This window comes from Lynx rufus, unplaced genomic scaffold (assembly GCF_022079265.1).
Source record: "Lynx rufus isolate CCGP_SWC_20201006 ecotype Redwood Valley unplaced genomic scaffold, mLynRuf1.p SCAF_4, whole genome shotgun sequence".
Taxonomy (NCBI): Eukaryota; Metazoa; Chordata; class Mammalia; order Carnivora; family Felidae; genus Lynx; species Lynx rufus.
In genome coordinates this window covers 29,357,400-29,367,075 of record NW_025814856.1, presented here as the reverse complement: position 1 = coordinate 29,367,075, position 9,676 = coordinate 29,357,400, and positions in this window count along the sequence as shown.

Genomic DNA, 9,676 nt, shown 5'->3' with positions numbered 1-9,676 from the left:
AAAACATTAAAAATAAAAAAAACTTACAGTTTTCCTAGTATTGTAGTTCTTGGTTGAAGTCTGGCTTAACATTGAAAAGATGGACTGCCCTCCAGTCCACTCCTACGGCATAGACTCTTTGAGCATGAGTGTTCTCTATGCAGAACATTACTCTTATTTTGAAAAAACTCTGACAAAAATATGTTAAAAAGATTATTTAGGAAAATAAATTCTCTTTAGTCATCATACATTCTCTTTATAAAACTCGGAGTTACTGAAAGCCCCAGCTCATAAAGTCACAATGAGAGGTTAGCTACTCAACGACTTATAATGTCAAATGGACACGACTCCATCCAGGGCTTTTTGAGGGGTGTTGGCCATTGTACCTTTTTGTGCTTGTTTCTCCTTACAGGGTAAAACATATCTCATGTTCTCATTCTTCACCACCTCTTTAACGTCTCAGGAACAACTCTTATTTAACAAGCTGAAGAACAGATTTAGGACAGGCTGTCAAAGCAAGAGCATAGAAACCAAATGGTTCATCTTACTATTAAAACTTCCAGATTAACTAATCAGAAACAGTTTTCAGGTGAAATCTGAGCACTGGAAGGAAGGAAGGGGAGGGCATTCCAGGTGACAGGAATGACTGGCAAATGTCTAAGTGTAGGAATGAAACCGCCTCTGCACCAAGGAGTGGATAGGTTGGACTTTGTTAACATAGAGCTGTGAGAGGAAGAGGAGAAGAAATAGAAGGTTGGATAAATGGTAGTAGTAGTAACAGGAGGAATGATGACGTCTTGAAAGCCAGGAGTTAATGTTTGATGTGATACAGGAAGGAAACAATTGTAATAGTCCAAGGAAGATTGACAGGATTAAATTGCTTGGTTTTTAAAGGAGATTAATTAACAGAGATTTGTTCTTGAATTTTCTAAACTGTTTTTTGAATACATTTGTTAAACATACTCTCTTTTATCCCTTTTGTCCCATATCTCACGTGGCTTGTGTGTAGCCTGCCTCATGCAAACTTAACAATGTACTTTCCTTTTTTCAGATCTCTGCCAAAGTGTTTTTTTTTTTTTGAAAACACACTGGTATTCTCAAATAATGGATTTTTTTAAAAGTTTCATTTATTATTATTATTTTTTTTTGTAATCTCTCTATCCAGCATGGGACTTGAACTCATGACTGAGAGATCAAGAGTCACATGCTCTCTTGACAGCCAGCCAATCACCCCTCTCCAATACTGGATTTAATCTTTTTAATTTTTTTTTTTAATTTCAATTTCTCTTGCTTGCCTAATACATGAATCTGAGTGTAGCTTTCTGTGGTCTCGTAGACTCTTTAACAAAGCAACATAATCTTATTTTAATGGCTAAGGATAACTGTGATAATATGATAATGTTCTCTCTGCTAATTTTAGCTCAGTTTTTAGTCAGTAATTTTACATAGGGTTTGTACTCCTCTCCTAAGATTTTTCCTAAACAGAATACTTTGACAGCTCCTAATTAGGTTATCATTAAATCACATTTGGTGAACATCATTAGGAAAATGTACCCTCAGCATGTGTTGACTTTCATTTGGAAAATAAAAAAAGCCTATGAGAATATAACTCTAAATAGAAAATAAGTTGTATCTATTTACGTAAATAATTGTGGAAGAATAACCTGTTCACTAGATACACAATTTGTGGTTGGCAGGTTTTTTCTTTCAACACTTTAAAAATGTCACTCTGTTGTTTTATGACTTGAATGGTTTATGATGAGAAGTCTGCTATAATTCTTGTTCTCCTGGTGCATAGTGGTGGCTGTTTGAGTATTTGTTGAGTGCTGAAAGAAGAAAGTGGTGTGGTCAATTGCTAACAACTTAGTGGAGTCGAGGGGAGAGAACAAGGTATTTGGAGAACTTTGAGTTGTGGGATGCTGCTGCTGGAATCCCCACTGACACAGGTCGAGAGAATGGAAGAAAAGAATGGATCTTGTGACTATAGTCAGCTCTCAGGAAGTTTTATAATCAGAGGGAAACACGACTGAGTTGCCAGTCAAAGGATTCTTGGCATCAGGAGAAGGTTTTTGTAAGTTGGTGATAATAGAGTGTATTCGTATGCCAAAATGAATGATTCAGTACAGAAGTCGTGGTACCATCTGACTCAAGTAATAGGAAAGCTAATGCAAATGAAGTCCTGGAGAGGGCAAGAAGGATGGGCCATCTACAAGTCATGGAAGAGGGAGGGGTTGGTCTTATATAGGAGCAGGGACACTTTCTGATGTAACAGGAGGGAGGTAAAGATCATGAGTTACACATATAGGGAAGTTGATAGTAGTTGTCTTTTTCCTGAATTATTGGGATATGGCAGCCCTAAGTCCTTTAAGGGTTTTTTTTTTTTCAATGTAAACAGTGAAGGTGTTATAGTACACCATAAAGTTCTAGAGATTGTATTTTTATTTGGACTGTCTTTGCAGTAACCAAAACCATGCTTTCCATGGTGTATTGATGTTTTATAGAGAATATAGGGGCACCTTGGTGGCTCAGTTGGTTGAGCATTTGACTCTTGGTATTGCCTCAGGTCATGATCTCACTCAAGGTTTATGGGATTGAGCCCTGTGTCAGGCTCTGCGATGACAGCTGGAGACTTCTTGGGATTCTCTCTCTCTCTCTTTCTCTCTCTCTCTCTCTCTCTCTCTCTCTGCCCCTCCCCCACTTACACCTGTGTGCACGTGCACTCTGTCTCCCTCTCTCAAAATAAATAAACTTAAAAAAAAACAGGGAATATGATGGGGATGCGAAAAACAGATTACACCCACTGCCCGCTGAGCGGTCGTAATTCACCTGCTCCGGTGTACAACTTTATTGAGAGATGTGGGTTCCCTATTAATCTAACCCTGAGAAATTTTAGAGCACTGAAAAAGAGGGGAGCTCTTGAGGGAGATGGTGGTGAAGTCAGGTGCTGCAGCTTTTTAAGTTTTCCTCAGTACTAAGAATTTTAGGGAATATTTAGGCGCAAATCCCTTTTGAAAATAGCAAAAACCTCCTTTACCATGTGTGAGCAGGGGAGAGGCAGAGGGAGAGGGAGAGAAAGAATGTTAAGCAGGCTCCATGCCCAACACAGAGCCCGAGGACATGGGTCTCGACCTCCTGACCTGGAGAGCATGCATGACATGAGCCAGAATTGAGTCAGATGCTTAACTGACTGAGTCCCCTGGGCCCCCTCCTTTATCATTAAAAAAAATTTTTTTTTAATAATTATTTTTGAGAGAGGGAGAGAGAGAGCATGAGTGGGAGAAGGGCAGAGAGAGAGGGAGACACAGAATCCAGAGCAGGCTTCAGGCTCTGGTCTTTCAGCACAGAGCCTGACGCGGGGTTCGAATTCATGAACTGCAAGATCATGGCCTGAGCTGAAGTTAGACGCTTAACTGACTGAGCCACCCAGGGGCCCCCCCTTTATCAGTTTTTAAAGCCTGGGATAACTGTTAAAAGCCACAGGATGGTTTGGGAACTGTATGGCCCCAGTGCTCACATGCATGCATGTGCATGAGGCATTTAAAAAATTAGACCAAGGAGGCAAATAGGACTCTCTCTCTAAAAGTAGAGAATCTGGGGGCACCTAGGTGGCTCAGTCTGTTAAGCACCCGACTCTTGATTTAAGCTCAGGTCATGGTTTCCCGGTTTGTGGGATGGAGCCCCATGTCAGGCTTTGAGCTCTCAGTGCGGAGCCTGCTTAGGATTCTCTCTCTCTCCTCTCTTTGCCCCTCCCCCAACTTGCACATGTGTGTGCACTCTCTTTTCTCAAAATAAATAAACATTTTTAAAAAATTAAAAAAATGAAGAATCCTGGCCAACCTTTTGGGATGTTCTGCACAAAATCCAGTTCAAATATTCTTTTTTTTTTTTTTAAGATTTTTATTTTTTAAGTAACCTCTACACCCAGTGTGGGGCTTGAACTTATAACCCTGAGATCAAGAGCTGCATGCTGTACCACCTGAGCCTGCCAGGAGCCCCCAGTTCAAATACTCTTTTTTTTTTTTTAATTTAGTGTTTATTTATTTTTGAGAGAGAGAGAGAGAGAGAGCATGAGAGCGAGAGCAAGTGGGAGAGGGGCAGAGAGAGGGGGGGGGCAGAGAATCTAAAGCAGGCTCTGCACTGACAGCAGAGAGCCCGATGCAGGACTGGAACTCAAGAACCATGAGATCATGCCCTGAGCTGAAGTTGGTTGCTTAACTGACTGAGCCACACAGGCACCCCACCAGTTCAAATATTCTTAAGCAATGTGAGAACTTAGTCCCAACAGGAGGTGTCCTAATAAACAATGAATATGAATAAGTTGAGCTTAAATTCACATGATTATTGTGCAGCTTTCCATGAAAAATGATGTTTCATACTTAGTATCACATTGTAACAGCCCATCCCATACTATTTTTTAAATCACTAATTTTGCAACATTTATAGCATGCGTGAGTCATGAAAATGTTAGATATTGTAATATATATTTTAATGCATTGTTAAAATACCCAAGGTTGTAATATTAAGTAATCAGTATTTATTCTTAATGTTTCTTTCTTCAATAATCGACATTTTGGCAGAGGAAACAAATGATCTTATTTATGTAGGGGGACACTCTGAAGTAACGTTGATAGGCTTTAAGAATCTGTTGCAAAACCAGGAAATGTCTCTAATTGATGGCCATTTCTTCACCGTATAATAGTGAGTGACTAAAGAGGCCAAGTATGTCTAGGGTGAGGGAAGATGATGGTTGATAATGACATGGATTTATTAAAAGTAATGAGAGCTAGAGGAGATAAAAATCGGCTGAGGAAAAAGAAATTATCACCGTTTGTATTAGTTTATAGGGCTTGGGAGTTGAAATAGGGCACTGTAGTTAGTGATGCAAATAATATTTATCTTTTTCGTTATGCTGTGTAATACTCTGTACTGGCGTTTGACATTAACAAATATGCTTGGCTTTTCTGAGCTTATGAAGCTTTTTCTTAAAAAAAAAAAAGATCTTAGAATGCACCAAGGGATTTAAACCATTAGAAGAGAAATATTCAAGGTGTGGGGCATTGTGTATATGTGTTCGTTTCCTGCTTTTGGCACTCTTGTTTTTGGACATTGTGACACATGGGCTACTCTCATTGTTCCCCTTCCTTTCCGTCCGCCTCCCTCGGATCTACTGTGATTCGGTGAGCTTCCTCATCAGGGAAGGAAATTTCTCAGGATTACTATTTAATTGGGTAAGCTCAGGTAGTTGACTTTTTGTTTCATGATCGACAAAAGGTCTGCTAAGCAATTAATACATTAATAAAGCTAGATGATAGGGTTGTTATAATGGCTATTACTAATTGACTCTCCTAAGAGCTTTGCGTGCACCACGTCACGTGCTCCTTCCAGCAGTCCTGGGAGGTAGACACTGATTGCTCTGTTTGACAGCTGAGGAAGATGGCACTTAGAGACAAGTCAAGCAACTCGCCCTGGATCACTGTCAGTGGCAACCTTGACTAGACCTGTTGGCTGTTTGAACTGTCGTCCTTATTCTTTAACATTTTTTTCCCCTGTGGGGAAATGCTTTCTAAGTTCTAGCAGCAAGTTTAGTATAAAATAACAGAGTTGTGTGAACAGTAAGTTAGGGAGCCGGTGGTTACAGATTCTCTTTCTTTGCTACCAATGTGGCACAGTTGTCTTTTGTACTCTTTTCCTAAGATCCGTGTGTACTGTAGAGCCAAATAAGTATTTTTGAATAGACTGAAGAACGAGTTTTTAGGATTAAGTTGTAATTTTTGACTCCTCTGACTTGAAATGCCTCTGCCAACAACTTTACATTCTGTCCAGGGTATGGCTAACATGTGCCCTGTAGTAGTCATTTAGCAAATGCTTTTGGGAAGAATTCCGACAGAATACTACATTTATCTACAAGTTAGAATGTTCCCCTAAGCTTTGCAAGGCCCATTGGCTCTCTCCACAAAGCCTGACTCTTACAGAAGTGGAGTGTTGGGAAGGGAAGGAAGATAATTAGGTTATAGGCCAGTAACTATTCAAGTCGAATGCTTTTCAAATGACCACAAATCAGATAAAGTTAATTTCCTATTTTTCAATTTTTGAGCAACATAATGTAACTGTTAGGTTCAGATAAACTGCTGCTCTAATTATCTTTCTTTTTTTTTTTTTTCTGATTGTCTTTCTTGCCAAACTTCTTAATCACAAAAGCCAATTTCACCTTGCTAGTTCCCAGCTTTTAGTTCTTATTTGCTGGTGCCATTATGCTCTCTTACCGACACAGGCATAAAGGTAAAGCCAATGTCCTTAATCCTGTCTCTGAATCAGGACACAGCTGCCTGTAACTTGCTGCTAAATCTTACAGCTCTTAACAGTCAGAATTTTAGCTGTTAGAAAGTGGAGTTTTTAACCAGTAGCTTTTTGCATTCTTGTTTCTTAGCCCCATTCTTGGTAGCAGAAATGAAGCTTCTTTGTCCATATTCTGTTCTGAACCGTGAAAACCAAGTTTATAAGTTTAATTTGGTTAATTACTTTGAACAGTTATAACTGCTGCTGCATGGTGGCAGCTTGGGTGGACTTAGAAGTAATTAGGAATGTGGAAGCCCTCTTTGCCCATCCTGGCTTCTTGGGATTTTAACGATGGAAGGTGACCTCAGAATTCTTATGCAACTGCTGATAGAGTCCATGCAGGTTCCTTAAATGGCTGACAGGGGGCAGACGTGAGTTGACAGGGGAGACAGACTCAGGTGAACCGGACCATACAAGCAGCACCTAAAAGGCGCAACGATGACTCGGTTCCAGCTTGTTAATGCCATGTGAAAATGTGAGCCTGGTGTTGTAACACTGCCCACATTTTTGAAAAGAGTTTGAATCTTGATGTCAAAGCTTTTATTTCTTAAGATGTTGGTAGATCGCTCATGTGAATTTTTATTTTTATTTTTATTTTTAATTTTTTTTTTCAACATTTATTTATTTTTGGGACAGAGAGAGACAGAGCATGAACGGGGGAGGGGCAGAGAGAGAGGGAGACACAGAATCGGAAACAGGCTCCAGGCTCTGAGCCATCAGCCCAGAGCCTGACGCGGGGCTCGAACTCACGGACCGCGAGATCGTGACCTGGCTGAAGTCGGACGCTTAACCGACTGCGCCACCCAGGCGCCCCGCTCATGTGAATTTTTAAAATTATGGGCCGAATAACCTGTATCTGTAGACCATCAATTCATGACCTGTTGCGCTCTGTGATACAGAGTATTAAGTCTCTGAGGGTGTAATTTGAGCAAGGCTAGGGTTTTTATCATCTGAGAGATTCATTATTTTGTGCTGGAGTTGGTCTAAGAGAGCCCTGGAATAGATTAACATATTTTTTCTTAAATTCCTAGTTACTTAGGGAGAATGAAACGTTAGCTCTTGTTGTCTGTGGAAAGAAAAATAGGGGCCCTGGTAGTACTGAGCTCCTGATGTGAACCCACTGAAAGTTCACGGGGCATGGTGGGCCCAAGCCGTCAGGTTTGAGACCTGCGTACCCCTCCCTGTTTGGAAATGTCAAAATTGCTTATAAGTAGAAGCAATTGTAGGGATCCTACATACATCTCATAGAGTCTCCAAAAGTGTTGGCAGGATACATCCTTCATCCAACATCGTAAATAAGAGGTAGAAGTTGCTATAAATCTAGTTGGTATACTGGAGGAAGTAATAATTCTGCTTACACCTTAGCAGATTCATAATGCAAATCAAGTTTGATTCCATATGTAGGTAAACATTTGTCATTCTTCTCTTTGAGAAAGGTAGAATTCAGAACAGACATTTCTTTTGGTTTGCTGCCTATGTGAAGATGACTCTTTACATTTATGCCTGCCAACCCTCTGTCTTAGTTTTCATGGTAGTAAAATAAATGTTATCTGTTAAGGGAGACTAGTAACTTGATTTTATTGGAGATACTTTCATAGAAATGCTCAGCACTAATGATTACATCAAAAACCATACTTTATTTTATGTATAGCAATACAATTTACATATTAAATAACACTATAATAGAATGATTTGATATAGTTTTAAACAGAAGAAAAAAGGGAAAAATTTCAGGTTACAAAACCCCTCCCCCCTGAACAAATTAAAAAAACAAAACAAAACAACAATCACTTTTTCCAAATGGGTCAATGCAACGAATGTATTCAGTGACTAATTATGTCTAATTCCTATTGCACAAATGGTCAATGGAATTAAGAAAGAAAACCCAATTTTCACAATCACTGCCTCAAAGAAATAACACGTGTTGGATTCTTTTGGAATGCAAAGATATAGTTCTTGCTACTTCAATATACAGAAAGTTGAATTCACATATCCACCACAAAGAAAAACCCAAAAAACTAAAACAAAAACAAAACAAAACTATGACGGAGTTGAAACTAGAAAAAAATTAGCTTTATATGAAAATATAAAATTCTATGATTATATACCATAGATACAAAGTTTCCAGAAGATGCTTATCCAAGCAACAAAATATTTACAGTTTTAATGATTTTAGCTATTTCAAAATGAAGTGAAAGAAACATGAATTAACATGAAGGCTGAGGTTTTTTTTTCTTTTTTCTTTTTTAGAAACAATGGCTGCTTGCTAGTTTCAAATGTCCTAACAAAAAAGGAGTCACTACCCCAAATGTTGGAGAGTTGCAACATTTTATAAAATCGGCTGTCTCCTTTTCTGGAGATGTTTATTTCTTAAAACTCAAGATTTTTCTTGAAATTAATTATCCTCTGTAGAAAATGCTTCCCTTTGCAAATATTTAACAAAAATACTAAAAACAGTTTAACAGCTAAGACAAAGTAGAGGCCAAATATTAGTACAATTCCTTCCTATTTGTAGCATGCCTTCTTTCTAGAGATAAGTAAAGCCAGTGTCGCATGTTAAATGGCAACTAAGGGAAAGCGCAAAGGGGTAAGTGAAATTATAGCTGTTTAAAAAAAAAAAAGAAGCAGGCATTTTTCCCTTCATATAAAAATTCACTGGCACCTTTTGAACATAATCTTTAGAACACAGGAGTTGAAAATGCATTTTCCAGTATAATTGCTAAATTCTTAAGACAAACTACATTTTGATTATTATTTCTTAAATTGTGATGAGTTTGGGTTTATTTTTTGCTTAGAATTAGTAATATGTATCTTTGGTAAATTGGTATCTATATTTTAATTTTTAAATATATATGCATTTTAAGAAAAAAATTCCTAACAAGGCAGTTGTGCTGTGTCATTATAAAATAATTAAGGTTATTTGTTGATTTCAGTATGTCACTCTGGGCTAAAATTTCCAACAGCCAAACCTTGAACACCATCAACTTCTCTGACCGTGCTGGACTCTTCAACTTGAAATAGACTCTTAAAGCTCCAAGGCATAAAAATTTAGGAAAACCAATTCAATGATCTTACTTTTGAAATTCAGAAGTTAACTTTTTAACACACGCGTATATGAAATAAGATTGTGGCTTTTGGATGCAAAAAGAGTTCTCCTGATGCCAGTAAGGGGTCTCCTCTGATGCCCAGTATGGCCACTTGTTCTGATCACTGCAGTCCAGTGTTGTATGATGTGTGCATTCTGTTCACCTAGAGCTAAATTCATACACCCACCAGCTTATTTTATAAAATAGCACATGATCGTTTGCAATAGCTATTTCCTTTCCCCCTGAGTGCAAATGGTAATAACCTTGTTGTGTAG